The following is a 14,265-nucleotide window of genomic DNA, read 5'->3' as shown; positions in this document are numbered from 1 at the left end:
TTTGATGGTAGGTGACCTCTTGGAAAGAACAGGAGCGTGAATGTGCGCATGCAGTCGCTGGAGTTCTCAAATTGGCAAAAAATCCTCTATTATTCCTTTAAATTGTATTGCTTTTGTTGCCCGCAATATTTTTGGTGTGATTAGTTCCAAAATAACATTAGCTCTCACAATGTAAGTTTAAAAATAATATTACATAATATATAAATAAATTACATAGGTTGAATAAAATCCACCGCACAATCTGTGCCAGGCTAAGTCAAATTCTGTTTTGATGATGAACTAAGGGTAATTTTTATACTATTTTTTATTATTCCACCAGGCTGTTAACAGTGTTGGTTCTTGACATAACATCAATTTTGCACGTTAGAAAATGTATCACTAGAGAATGAATACAAATTACAGGATAATTATGCATATTATTGCGATAAATATTGTATCATTAGGTTCATATCGCGATAATATCATATTGTGAGATTTGCATATCTACCTATACACCTAGTTAGCTTGTAGCCACAATGTGCGGCACTCCGAGATCGTGGCCCAACTGTGGTAAGTGTCTAGTATGTTAACGTAACATATTAACAGTGATTCAGATAACTATATCATAAAGAACATGCAAACTAGTTTACCAAAGCATCAGTATCATCCCAAATAACTAAATCCATTGAATTCTGCTTCCTCTGTGTCGCTTCTAAACAACTCCGCAAACTCCGGAGGTAGAGGAAGTGCAGATTCTTCTTCTGCGTCACTTAGAGCCTAGAGCGCCCTAGAGCGCCCTCATGTGAACTGCAGTTGCCAGTGTGAAAATAACGAATATCACATATAAGTCACTTCGGAGTAAAAGTCACACCCCGGGCAAAACCATGTAAAATATATACCGTATTTTCCAGACTATAAGTCGCACCGGAGTATTAGTCGCACCAGCCAAAAAAATGGATAATAGTGAAGAAAAAAACATACATAAGTCGCAAACTCTTCCGCTAGAGCTCCCTCTTGCATTTGTCAGTGGGAAAATAATCAACATGTGACATGCAGTTGTCATTGTAAAAATGACGAATAATATCACATATAAATTGCTCTGGAGTATAAATCGTACCCCCGTCAAAACTATTAAACTATGCGACTTATAGTTCGGAAAATACGGTAAACCAGACAATACGGTAATATGCTTTTAAATGGTTTACGGAATGTACGAAAAATTAACCAATGACTCAATTAATCAAAGAGAAGAATCTATAGATTACTCAACTACCAAAATAATCTATAGCTGCAGCCCTAATCTGGATACATTTGACATGTTGCCGAATGTAATATTTATTATAAACATTCTTATAGCATTGGAAAACGTTAAACGTCATGTTTGTCCTCTTACAAAAAACATATTAAAACAACAAATATATCCCCCCCATCTAGTTTCCTTTTCATACCTTTTTGAAAAGCTCCAGGGAGCCACTAGGAGGGCGCTAGATAGCTGCATGTGGCTCCGGAGCCGCAGGTTGCCGACCCCTGGGCTAGACCATGAGCTAGACTTTAAGGTGAACCTGATATTTTAATAAATCTATGGGTGAAGCGGCTGTCCTTTGGATGAACGCAGTGACAGCTGTCGCACTCCTTGCTCCGTGGGCACCATGGATCTACTAAAATAAAGATTTTTTTTCCCAGTTCAAAATCCTTCAGTTTTCTTAAAAACAGTTGTTTTGTATTTAGCTTTGGCTCGTACTGGCCTCTCCTACCGGCTCTAGTAACTCTCGCTCTGATTGGTCAGAGTGATCACATGGTACACAAGCCTACCTAAAATCCAGGCCACTGTATACTAGCTACTAAAGGCTAAATGGCGACATACACTAATAAGCAGCTGCCATTGACTAGAATCAACTGCCATCTTTGGCCCTGGGGTCTTGGGTTGACACTACATTGGCGGCCATTTTGAAATCCCCCAGCCGGACTCTTCCGGTTGCAGAATGCAAACATAGTGGCCTGACATCTGCTGGACCATTTGAGATCGCGAGCCTTGCCCACTGGTCGGAGGGATAAGAAAAATAAAGAGATATCTAAAATGGTGCTAGGCAACGGGCCCTTCTTAGTCAAATCTGAAAATAAGTAATCCTACATATCGACTTAAATACAGATTAGAGTGGAGGCTGCCAGAGTTTGAGATATCGACTGAGAGAGAGGAGCCTCGCAGAAAGCCTCACAGATGGGCAAATCAAAAGGCCGCATGTCAATTCCATCAAAGCACACCACTCAGATATTGTCCAACAGCAACATTTCTCTTCTCTTCTCTGCAGCATCCTCTGACTGTAAATCTCTGGGATGAGTGCCAGATGTGTCGCAGTGTTGTAATGTTAGGCGGCTGATTAGAATTTTATGAGCAGCAAGGGTTTCTCTGGACAGAAAGCCTTTAGTCAGTCATCATATCCACTGTTGTTTAGAAATGCACATTTGGAAAAATATTGAAAATCTGTTTTTGGTAAAGAAACCTTTAAAGAAACTGGAGCGCTTTTCAATTACTACCCTGAGGATGTTCCAGGTGCTGTGTTCTGTGCTAACTGCAATATTTTTGTAGCATCTGGGTTATTTGCAATCTTTGATAATCCTTCAGTTGCCACAAGTTATTCAGGCATGCTGGGAGAAGAGCGATCATTTCTGGTGTAAACACAGGTCATTTGGGACGCACAGCTAGAATGACACTTTCATGATATCACTCTCGGAAACTGTGCGTAGCAAATGAAGATGTCGCCCTTAAGGTTGGAGATTGTTAGCTGTGGCTGAAGATGTGAGATGGGCCTCTACTTTGACAATGTTCAAATCTAGGCTAAAAACTATTTTGTTCAGCTGTGCATATGATAAAAGGATTTTATCTGCACTCTCCTCTTGTGTGTCTTTATCCGTTTTATGATTTGAATGCATTTTTTCCTGTGAAGCACTTTGAATTGCCTTGCCTTGCTCTACAAATGGACTTGCCTTGCCATGTCCTCCCCAAGGACACAATGACAGTGTGCACTGCCAACACACTGTGGCACCTGTCATTCCGACAGTCTCTCATCCAAGTACTATCCAGGCCCATCAGTGTTTAACTACCCGAGATCGGTCATGAACAGGCATTGACAAGTTAGTCTGACCAGTTTGTGCACACCATTTTATCCAGGTCTATAGCTGCTTCCACATAAGCTTGTTGGATAACTAAAACACAGACTCAAAAGAAGGATTTCCTCCCAACAGAAGTCCAGTGAGTAAGTCTGCAGCCTGTGTAATCCTGATGCTGTGAAGGGGGAGTGACTTAGCGCTGGGAGCAGGAGGATTCTGAGCATCAAAACCAGATAAGGAACATTTTAATACATTGTTTTTGGCGAATTTATAGCATTTTTGAACAACCAAGGTAACATGGGGTCTATTTATGTGTTAACAATTTATACCCCATAGAAGTGTGTCAGACACTTTGTGTGAGGGCCTTTTTCCCCCATCACCAAGAGTATGCCCCAAATATATCCACTGTTTGTGTACATGGCAGGGGTTTTGAGCCACAAATACATAGTTCTGAAATCGAGTGGGACGGTGGTGTCAAAAACAGCAGCACTATTTCTGAGCAACAGGGCAGTCCCAAAATACATGGTAATGGAGTGCCTCGTGGCAACCAAAAGTTATCCTGTAGTATGCACTGGTCAAAATCACATGTTTTTGAAAAGACAATTTTCCAAACATGTGATTTTGTGGTCTTCCAATGAGATGGATGCTGGTATATGATTGAGAGTGTGTTGGTGAGTGTGAAAGTGGGAAAACGGATGGAAATTTGTGTATCATGTATGGTCATTAAAGTAATTAAATTACACTTTAGACAACACGTTTCAGTAAAACAAAGGGAATATGATTATATTTAAGATTTTACTAAACATTTTGTATGTTTTTCTTCAATTTGGCAATTTGTGACGTTTACAATGCCACATCCTGGTTTGACATGGCCAGCAAATATGACATAGGTAGAGGTAACTCCACAACTGTTACCAAGCAACCAGATTGTAAACAAAATCATTTTAAATCATACAATAGTTATGATTATATAAATAGTTATACCTGACAACACCTTAATTTTGTTAAATGATTATTTAAACGTCATTAATCATAAAAATATGTAAGTTGAATGCAAATGTTTTCTGCATTTTTGATGGAGTGGTGCTTTTTGATGACATTGGTGGAGGTATTCTGTTCAAGAACTATATCCTGTCATTTTTAACTTTTATTTGTCACATTTTCTTGACTGATTACAAACAATGATAATTATTTACTACAGGGTATACCTCATCAAACAACATCATAAGTAATACAAAACATAAATAGCAATACTAGTAATAGTAATAATAATAATCATTATTATAACCATTAGAAGAGCTGCATCTGTTTACACTGTTTTAGGTGCACACTTCTTTGGCACGCACTGGTGAAAAAAAAAAGTTTTAAGTTTCCGGAAACCAATGAGTACGTAATATGATTAAATAGGTCTTCATTTAGAGCACTAACTCAGAGGGAATGTAGTCTCGTTCTGTCCATCTTATGTAGGTCAATGGATTTTTTGTGTATTTATTTTGTAGCTGCCATGTGCTTGCATGTTCACATCAGGCTCAATATCAAAATTCATGTATGCAATATTTAAGAGACTTGAGGGTTGGGTAATCAACATCTCAAATGATGCAAAGTTAAGTTATGGATACATTCAGATGAGTAGGCCTACATGTATAACATTTAGCATTTTGGTATATTCAATTTGTTTGTTTTTTGTTTTGAATTATGAACATTTGCTTATCAGAATTAGGTAAATGTTAATTTGTTTTGCAACTACAGCATATATAAAATGTATGTATGTGGCTGCTAATCTTGAGCTGCTTCAGAGAAAAAAGTTAGGGAGAAGACTTTCATTTTTAGCACCTAATTAAGACTAAGAAATCAATTCACTATCTCTCTCCTTTTGTACTTGTATTTACAGACGGAGCATTCTTTGTTGCAATGGGAAAGATTTTAGAAAAATGCTTGATTTGTGAAGAACCTGCCTCTTTTTTTAAGGCTTTATCCGACCAGACAGCTGTAGAATGAAATGGGAAGCGAGAAGGTAGAAGCACTCGTCAAATGGTAGTGACCAGGGGGCGAGACCACAAGACACACAAGCAACATAGTGTGTGTGCCACACCTTAAGCCGCTACACTACCAGCGAGCACAGGGTCTCTCACTTTTCACCAGGATCACGAATTAAGGTCATATCCACACGGAAACAAAATGGCTAACAAATTGCATTAACATGGCACTAGTTCAGTCAATGTTGGCATTTACACAGAGCCTTTGCGTTGTGTAACACTGCAAGTTGTAAAATGTAAACAAAAACTTGGGAAACAAAAACTTGGGAAAGGAGAGGACACTTTTGCTTCAGGTCTTAATGAAAGATAATGACAAAGCTTCAGAACAAACTCAGTCCAACTGTGGCTCGTAGTGCAGGGAAGGAGTGAGGATTATGCAGTAAACAACATATAAAGGTCCTGAACTTTTGCAATCTTGGCAGAGTGGCTAGCACTCTCGCCTCTAGTGTGGAGTTTCTGGGTGGATTTACTCCGGGCCCTCCAGTTTCTCCAATCAACCCAAAACACACACAATAGCTAAAAATCCACCTGCAAAGGTCGTTTGACCAAGTCTAGCACAAAGTCGGGACATGGGTGATGCACTGCAGTGGCCACTGCTCCTGAGGAGATGCCCCCCACGGCATTGAAGGTGGGTCAAAAGCAGAGGACAAATTTCCTCTACAGGAACAATTAGGCTAATCTAAATCTAAATTTTTTGTTATTTTCAACAACCTGACTCAACTTGAGTAAACGGTATTATGGAGCATGGCGTTTTGTACTGCTAATGAAATCATTCTAGGCAATGTTGTGGAATTTCTGCAAACAATCACCAAGAAAAGATGAAACAAACAGAGTTTGTCTTTCTCAAAAGGTGGAAGTTTATTCGAGGTGAGCGTCTGCGAGGTGAGCGTCTGCGAGGTGAGCGTCTGCGCGGTGAGCGTCTGCGCGGTGAGCGTCTGCGCGGTGAGCGTCTGCGAGGTGAGCGTAAGCGAGGTGAGCGTCTGCACGGTGAGCGTCTGCCAGGTGAGCGTCTGCGAGGTGAGCGTCTACGAGGTGAGCGTCTGCGCGGTTAGCGTCTGCACTGTGAGCGTCTGCGAGGTGAGCGTCTGCGAGGTGAGCGTCTACGAGGTGAGCGTCTGCGCGGTTAGCGTCTGCGAGGTGAGCGTCTGCGCGGTTAGCGTCTGCGCGGTGAGCGTCTGCGAGGTGAGCGTCTGCGAGGTGAGCGTCTGCGAGGTGAGCGTCTGCACGGTGAGCGTCTGCGAGGTGAGCGTAAGCGAGGTGAGCGTCTGCGAGGTGAGCGTCTACGAGGTGAGCGTCTGCGCGGTTAGCGTCTGCGAGGTGAGCGTCTGCGCGGTTAGCGTCTGCGCGGTGAGCGTCTGCGAGGTGAGCGTCTGCGAGGTGAGCGTCTGCGAGGTGAGCGTCTGCGAGGTGAGCGTCTGCACGGTGAGCGTCTGCGAGGTGAGCGTAAGCGAGGTGAGCGTCTGCGAGGTGAGCGTCTGCGAGGTGAGCGTAAGCGAGGTGAGCGTAAGCGAGGTGAGCGTCTGCACTGTGAGCGTCTGCGAGGTGAGCGTCTGCGAGGTGAGCGTCTGCGAGGTGAGCGTCTACGAGGTGAGCGTCTGCGCGGTTAGCGTCTGCGAGGTGAGCGTCTGCGCGGTTAGCGTCTGCGCGGTGAGCGTCTGCGAGGTGAGCGTCTGCGAGGTGAGCGTCTGCGAGGTGAGCGTCTGCACGGTGAGCGTCTGCGAGGTGAGCGTAAGCGAGGTGAGCGTCTGCGCGGCGAGCGCAGAAAAGTTGGAAAAGCTTAATGCGGCAGACGCGGCACAGCAACCAATCAGAGATTACGCTCTAGTGACGCGCTACGCACTACCCGGAAAATAGCCTAAAACAAGCCCCGCAACGATAAACAAACATTTTTAACAATCCTCAAGACACAACTCTTGGAGTAAATAAAGATTTTCCCTAAACTCTCCTCACCTCTGAAGTATCTGACTATGATCTTCTATGATCCTGACTATGAGGCTGCCTGTGTCCAATGGATGAAAAGGCCAAGAGTTAATGTGTCTAAATTATTTCAGCATTATATTCATCCATTAGCTAAAACTGCCAATTTTCATTACATACCAAAATTGTGAATAAAATTGTGTATTATGATACAGTGCTCACTGGAAATACATTTAAATGACTATGTTTATGTTTATTTATCATTTCCATGATTCCATTAAGTTTTGGGAAGCCAATATTCAAATTTCTTGATGGTGGATAGTTTATGGTGCATGTACCTTTGGAAATAATGAAGGTACGTTAAACCATCCTTGGAGGAAAATGCAACCCCATATGAGGCATATTTACCATCCCTTAAAAATATTCTGGGGAGAGCACTGAGGAGTGTGGCAAGAAATCGAAATATTGATATATTGTGATACTAAACTTGGTAATACAACAGTATCGATATCGTGGGCTGCCATATCGATAAATCACCATGAGTCATTTTTAGTATAATTTCCCTGAATTATTTTGTGACAGCGCTACAAATTGTTGCTTGTTTAAAGAAAGGAAACTCGTTTATGCAAAACATGTGACGTTTTGACTGTTTTGATGACTAAAATGGCCGCGTTTCATTGTGAGTTTGTGCAGGTCTCAGTTTAACAAAGAAAAATGTTGTTGAAATTTATTGGATTCTTTAAAAAATAGTGATGTATCATAGAATATCATGAGCAATATATTGATTATCGCATGTATGTAGCAAAATTGTGATATCATATCGTGAGCCGTGTATCGTGTATCGAATCAAATTGTGAGGGACCCTGTGATTCACAGCCCTAGTTGCAGTACAGATACCAATCATTTAGTTAGGGCAGGAAAAATGTCAGACCACATATGGTCAAAAGCTAACCAAGCATATCAAAAACCTGGGAATGGTACAGTGTAGGGCTGTACTCAAAATATCTATTTGCGATATATCCCAACAGAGTTCTTGGCCATACATGTATCAATACAGAGATGTGCATCGTGATATCTTCAAACAACATAAATTCATGATAAATTGCTGAGTTATTAAAAATAATTAACCTGCTGACTGCTTCATTAAGGCATTTATGCATTTGGTTATTCCACAATTTTGTAGAATATCCGTGTAGCAATACAAGTACATCAAGTTCTGAGTATCAGAATGTGCCCTTTGTCTCTCCTTTCCAAGTTTTGGCAGTTCGGCCACAACATGTTTGGCTTTCATCATTTCATGGCATTTTTACTGGAGTCCCAACATTTACTACATAATTACACAAAGGCTGTCTTGACATTGGTACACAGTGCTAGGAGATGACGCTCAGTGGTTGTGTAGATAGCGTGCAATTTGCTGCACGTCTCATCCCTGTTTCTGCACTGGGCCATTTTATTTATTTATTTTAATTCATAAAGATTCCCCAAATGTATTAAACAAAATTGCTAATTACAGCATACAGGTTGAATTTGTGAAACACTAAAAGGTTTGGTGGTCTTGATCTAATTGTAACAAACTTAACAGGACGTTCCACAGACAAAAGATAAAAGTGTTAAAACATGTTATGTGACTGTGAAAAGAGAACCCACCTGGTGATGTGAAGGCCAGTCTTGGTTGAGTACAACATTTGATTGTTGAGTATATCTTGGATAATGATGTCTGGGTATGGAAAGTCTGAAAAAGAAACAGAACGTATGCAACGTCTTGTCTAGAAGAATACGATTTAGATTCCAACATTGATTTAGAGATGCAAAATTAAACTTCCCTCCATGTAAAAGAGAACTGGACCAAAATAAGTAGATTTGAAGCCATAGAATAGTATTCAGGACTGCATGACAGGTTTCTAGCTATATGGAAAGTGTATGTTACAATAGCTACACACTGTGAAGCTCATTATAATTAAGAGGAAGGTGCTGACAGTGGAGTGTTTGATCTGACAGAAAATATAAAATACTCCGGTCTTACTGACAGCCGAAAGGAAGAACTGGTTCCTTTGTAAGCTGTCCTGACAAGCTCTGCCTACGCTTCAGCAAATATGATCCCATGTAAAACACTTTGTGCTATACACTCTATAGGCTATAATATCCACAATGACACATAATGCAGGAAATGGCAGAGTGAGAATTGTGCTGGTTATGAAAAGGTGGCACAAAGTGGGGAGTGGTTAATAATAATATTTAGGCCTGGGTACAATAAAACAGAATAGAATTAGACCAGAGAGAAAGAACAGTAGATACGAATCAATACCAGTACCACACATCCAATGAAATATGAAAGAAGATCAAGGCACAAACAAACCAAACCGTCCCATTTAGTCCAGTCTTTCAAACGTGTCCCTTTTCTGTCCTTATTGTGCGTGTAATTTGTGTCATCCATTTTTTGAGAGAGGGCCTTTTTTCTGCTGCCAGGAGAATGTTTCAGAGGTAACTGCTGGTTGTGTCCATGGCAGGAGTCCCGAGGCTCAAGTACATAGTTCTGAAATCCAGTAAGATGGTGATGTCCGATATTGTCAGTCCAGTAATTCTGAGCACTTTCCCGGCAGAATTCCCTCCAAACATGAGTTTGTGTTCCTCCACAGAGATGTAAACTCTTCAAAACAAAGTTATCTTATTTTTCCATTTATTTTTGGATATATATGGTTGAACGACTGTCCAGATTATTTAAGCATTTATATATTTTATATAATTAAAAAAACACTACCCCATTTAGGATACTGTATTTTCCAGACAATAAGTCACATATAGTTTTTCATGGTTTTGGCTGTGGTGCGACCGGAGCGCCTCATAATATGTGCACATAATATGTGATATTATTCGTTATTTTCACACTGACAACCGCATGTCCCCAAATAAATGCGACTTATGTTTTTTTCTTCTCTACTAAGCATTTTTGTAGAAGCGACTTATACTCCGGAGCGACTTATAGTCCGGAAAATACGGTACCTGCTTTTCCACACCGGTTCCTGAACGGTTCTTTTTTCTGTGGCAGCAATTTTTAGAGCGTAAATGAACGGCCAAACTTGTGCAAAAACTCCATTAAATCATATTTTAAAATGTCCAGTTATAACTCAAACCCACAGTGCAAACAAGTAAGCGAGAGCCACACAGCTGATGTTTAGTTCAGACCAACTTTCGGTCCGGTGGATGACAGTTCTAACTTCTTGAGCCCCTGAATGTTATGGATCTTATCACTATATTACTCTGCTCTTTCAGCACTAATCGCTTTGTTAGAAACCATGTGATGTGTAAAATATATGGGGAATCGTAGCAGAGCTAAGGACCAATAGACTGAAAAACAGCTTTTATCCACAAGCTGTTAGCGCACGCAATCAAACCTATTCTGTATCAGCCAGTTGCTAAACTGTATTTCATAATTTTTCACCTGACAATGACAAATCAAATTCTATCTTCAGCAGCACTATATGTGGAGGGATTTATAAATGACTAAGCTGATTAAGTTTAAATTAAAGTCTGCCCATGATCTGAATGTTCAGAGTCATTTTACAAGAGGGTAAGCTTGTGCCTTAACTCTAATCACATGGCTCTGATACCAGCCTGGATTTCACCATTTCACAGAGCACTGGATCTCTAACACTGTTTTAGCTCAGTCTGCTTCTAAAAGTGAGAGTGCACAGAGTTTTCATGACAAACAATACCAACTGGTTCACCAGGGACAAACCCCACCAAAAAAGTCTTCATTACAAAACAAACATCTCACAACCTGCTCCTGACCTTGTGTGTTTCTGCTTCATTTACAGAATGTGGAGCATCTGCTGTTGGAAAGGACCCTCCTGTTTACTGTGTGTCACAGCCTAAGGCTTTTATTTCCCTTCTTCTCACACATAATACCTCACAAACCACTGCCTCATGGAAACTGCTCACCAATTACACATTAGATAAGATATACATAATCATATAATTTCACTTTTACAAAGTAGCTAGAGACAAGTTGTTTCTAGACTGTAAAATGTGACAATGTTTTTAAAGGTTTTAACCAGGAAGTGTTTTATGTTCCTGCTTTGTTCTGGGCTGTGTGCTGTGTCCAGGTCTGTGACATGCTTCCTCCCTGTGAACTGTGCCAAGAGTTTGTACTGCCGTGTGTGGTGGTGGTACAGAATCCACCCCTGGGTCAGATCGCAGATGCCCAGAGGAGACAGTTAAAACACTGGGTATTAATATTGCAGCTAGTCTAGAAAATAGTGACCAGTTTATGATTAGATACATTTTTTCCCATATGAAATGAAAGTCAGGTGCATCATTTCCGAAACGGATCAAACATGATGCTATACCCTCGGTTCTTCAAAACACAATCTTTTTTGGTGAAACTTATTACAAAACTGAACACAAAATCTATGATTTTTTCAAAATCTGACAATTTTATGAAAAAAAAAAAAAACACATAAACTGATATTAACACCAATGTATTGTCCATGTAACCAGTTATAATGGAAGATATTGTTTGAAAGTTTCTGTAAACATACAGTACAGGAAACCCTAACACATCAAGTTTCATATTTGAACAGAATGTTACCCCAAGTTTTCTTAAACCAGAAACATTCCATCAAGCAGCATTGTTACACTTCATGCCCGTGCTGTTTACCAAGTCCTCTTGAGAAAGGTCCTACTGTAATGTTCATGTTTGGAGGTCCTCTGATAAGAAGCTTGACTAAAGTGTTTTTATTATGGAAAAAATAAATCCATTAGATATACTGGGGCTAGCTATAACAGCAGCTGGAAGGGGAAGCCATGCCAAATACTTGCACTGCTGCTGGATCCAGGTCTGGGTCATGACCTTTCCCAGTTCCCTTCTGCATTCAATTGATCTGTCTGAGGTTTCTCTGCACAGTACCAGCCCCCATTACCTCTCCCTCTGGATCATAAAGAGCCAGAAAAATATTCTCTCTGCAGGAGTTTGGCTATAAAAGCTGAGGCGAAAGACAAAGGTCTTGGCTTGTGTGCACTACTTTCCTTCTCACAGAGAACTAAAATATGTGAGAGGTCTAAGTGCTACAAAAGCATTAAAAGTGACTAGAGACTCCACTGGTGATATGACTCTCATGGGGAAGAGCTCTTCATCCACTACAGTTTAAATACAGATCGAGTTGCACAGAACACTTTTTGTCTACATCCAAGTCACAGGCCAGGAGGATAATTGGATAATTCTGTTAGTTACAAATTCTACCATCAAATTCAGACTATTGAGCGCACTTGAATATAAGCCACAGGTGTTCATGTTGTAACATGTGATATTTACACAGAAAGATGGGGTTACAGAAAAATATCATTTGACCCTTTAATTTTGTGACATTATAGACTCTTCAATGTAATGTTAATTACATGTCTGTGCTGTGATTCTATTGATCAACATATAAATTACCCCATAGCCTTAGGGTAGATTACCCTAAGATTACCGTAGATTACCCCATAGTTTAGGGTTAGGATCTTATTGAGAGAGATACAAGTGCCTTGTAATTTAGGAAATTAGGTTAATACCCAGAGGTTAAATCAATACTAAAACTAGTATTTAAAGAAGACACAAATTTGAGAAGCTAGTAACAATTCATGTGCAATTCATGTGCAATTACTGTGAAATTCATGTGCAATCTATGTGCTGTCGTGACACATATTCATGTGCAATTACTGTCGGGATCACATGCAATGGTATTTATTTATTTATTTGTCTATGGGAGTTTTTATTTATTTATAGGAGATCTTCTACTGAAAGTGTTTTTCAGACTTCCTATAAGTGATCTGTTCTTCTGTATCTACCTCTGTATCTACCTGCGTTGCACCAATGAAATTTCCCCATGTGGGACAATAAAGGAATAAAGGAATATCTTACAATTCATTTGGAAATGGAATAATCTGGCAAAAAATCTTTTGATTAATCAATTATTTGTTCAGAAGGCCTGTGAATGAGATTTGTACTAAATTTGACTAGAATTAAGCTACAGAAATTGAGAAGAGTTTATTTACAACATTACACAACATTCAGCTCTCAGCACGTGCATGTTCCAGAGTCTGCAGTTCAGAAAACAATTATTCAACAGCACAGTCCCACTCAGAGGGGGCAGCACAGTCCCACTCAGAGGGGGCAGCACAGTCCCACTCAGAGGGGGCAGCGTAGTCCCACGCAGAGGGGGCAGCACAGTCCCACTCAGAGGGGGCAGCACAGTCCCACTCAGAGGGGGCAGCACAGTCCCACTCAGAGGGGGCAGTATAGTCCCACTTAGAGGGGGCAGCACAGTCCCTGTGACGGAGCCAGTCCGTCTTTAACTGGTGTCGGCGCTTATTTGCTGAGCAACCGCGCGGCCCTTCATGCCCGCGCGCACTTTCCAACACACACTCATACATTCCCCGCTCCCCGCGTTTCCCTCTGTTTCATTCATTCGCATCAGACGCTACACACGCATCTTTCCTTGCACTCCTCCGTCACTAATCCGCCAAGGGTGCACACTTGCGCGCGTTAGGTTCATTCTAAGCATACACACGCCAATTGTTACCTGTTTTGTCACGAAGCCGCGCTCCGCCAATGCGTCGCGTTGGGTCGAAACCGAGCCAGGACTTCCTGGAAGTTTAAATGGGCGTTGTTCGCGCCGTGGTGCTGACCATGTGACACCGGGTATTTTATGTGTTTATATTGCTTTATTTTGAACATGTGTATATAATTAATGATGTATTATGTTGTAGGAAGAGGCCACAACAGTTTATTGTCAGTTTATTTGGGATTTGAATTATCTAGTTATTTTGCTCAGTGGGAGGGGCAAGTGAGGAATAAAGGTGAGCCGCTCTTGGCTGGGGGTGAATCTGTCTCCAACAACAGAGAAGGTAACAGTGTGAGAGAGAGAGTAAAAGAGAGAGAGTGAAAAGAGTTAAAGTTGAACTCATAGTTGGAACTCTGTAAATATATGTTTTTGGATTTTTGGACCTTTTTGCTCACTGTATATATTTTTGCACTGTTGCACTATTTTTGCCCTTCGGTTTTGGCACAATAAATCCACCTGAGCACTTGAAATCTGACTTTGCCATTGTTTTGAGAGAGAGCCCCGCTACATTTGGTGTCAGAAGTGGGATATGGCAAGTCGGAAGAAAGTTTCTCGCCAACCAAAGCGCACAGGTTTGCGATCACAAGGCCGTGATCGACAGCCAGAGCAGGCAGGAGCTCCAG

At 41.0% G+C, this 14,265-nt stretch overlaps 1 protein-coding gene across 3 annotated transcripts in view; it reads right to left on the bottom strand.

Annotated features, from left to right (window-relative positions):
- Positions 1 to 14,265, bottom strand: part of LOC140358602 (thyroid hormone receptor alpha) — a 96,510-nt gene that overhangs the window by 64,380 nt on the left and 17,865 nt on the right. For 2 of the 3 annotated variants that reach the window (XM_072443532.1, XM_072443536.1), the window contains exon 2: positions 8,684 to 8,772. The gene's annotated coding sequence lies outside the window, so the exon portion shown is untranslated. Of the gene's footprint in view, positions 1 to 8,683; positions 8,773 to 14,265 lie in introns of those variants that run through there. The other variant, XM_072443533.1, reaches the window with a different exon arrangement.

This window comes from Eucyclogobius newberryi, unplaced genomic scaffold, assembly GCF_026437365.1.
Source record: "Eucyclogobius newberryi isolate DKJ021-1_F unplaced genomic scaffold, fEucNew1.0.hap1 SCAF_13, whole genome shotgun sequence".
Classification (NCBI taxonomy): domain Eukaryota; kingdom Metazoa; phylum Chordata; class Actinopteri; order Gobiiformes; family Gobiidae; genus Eucyclogobius; species Eucyclogobius newberryi.
Note: the sequence above shows the minus strand (reverse complement) of the source record. Positions and strands in the feature narration are given on the sequence as shown.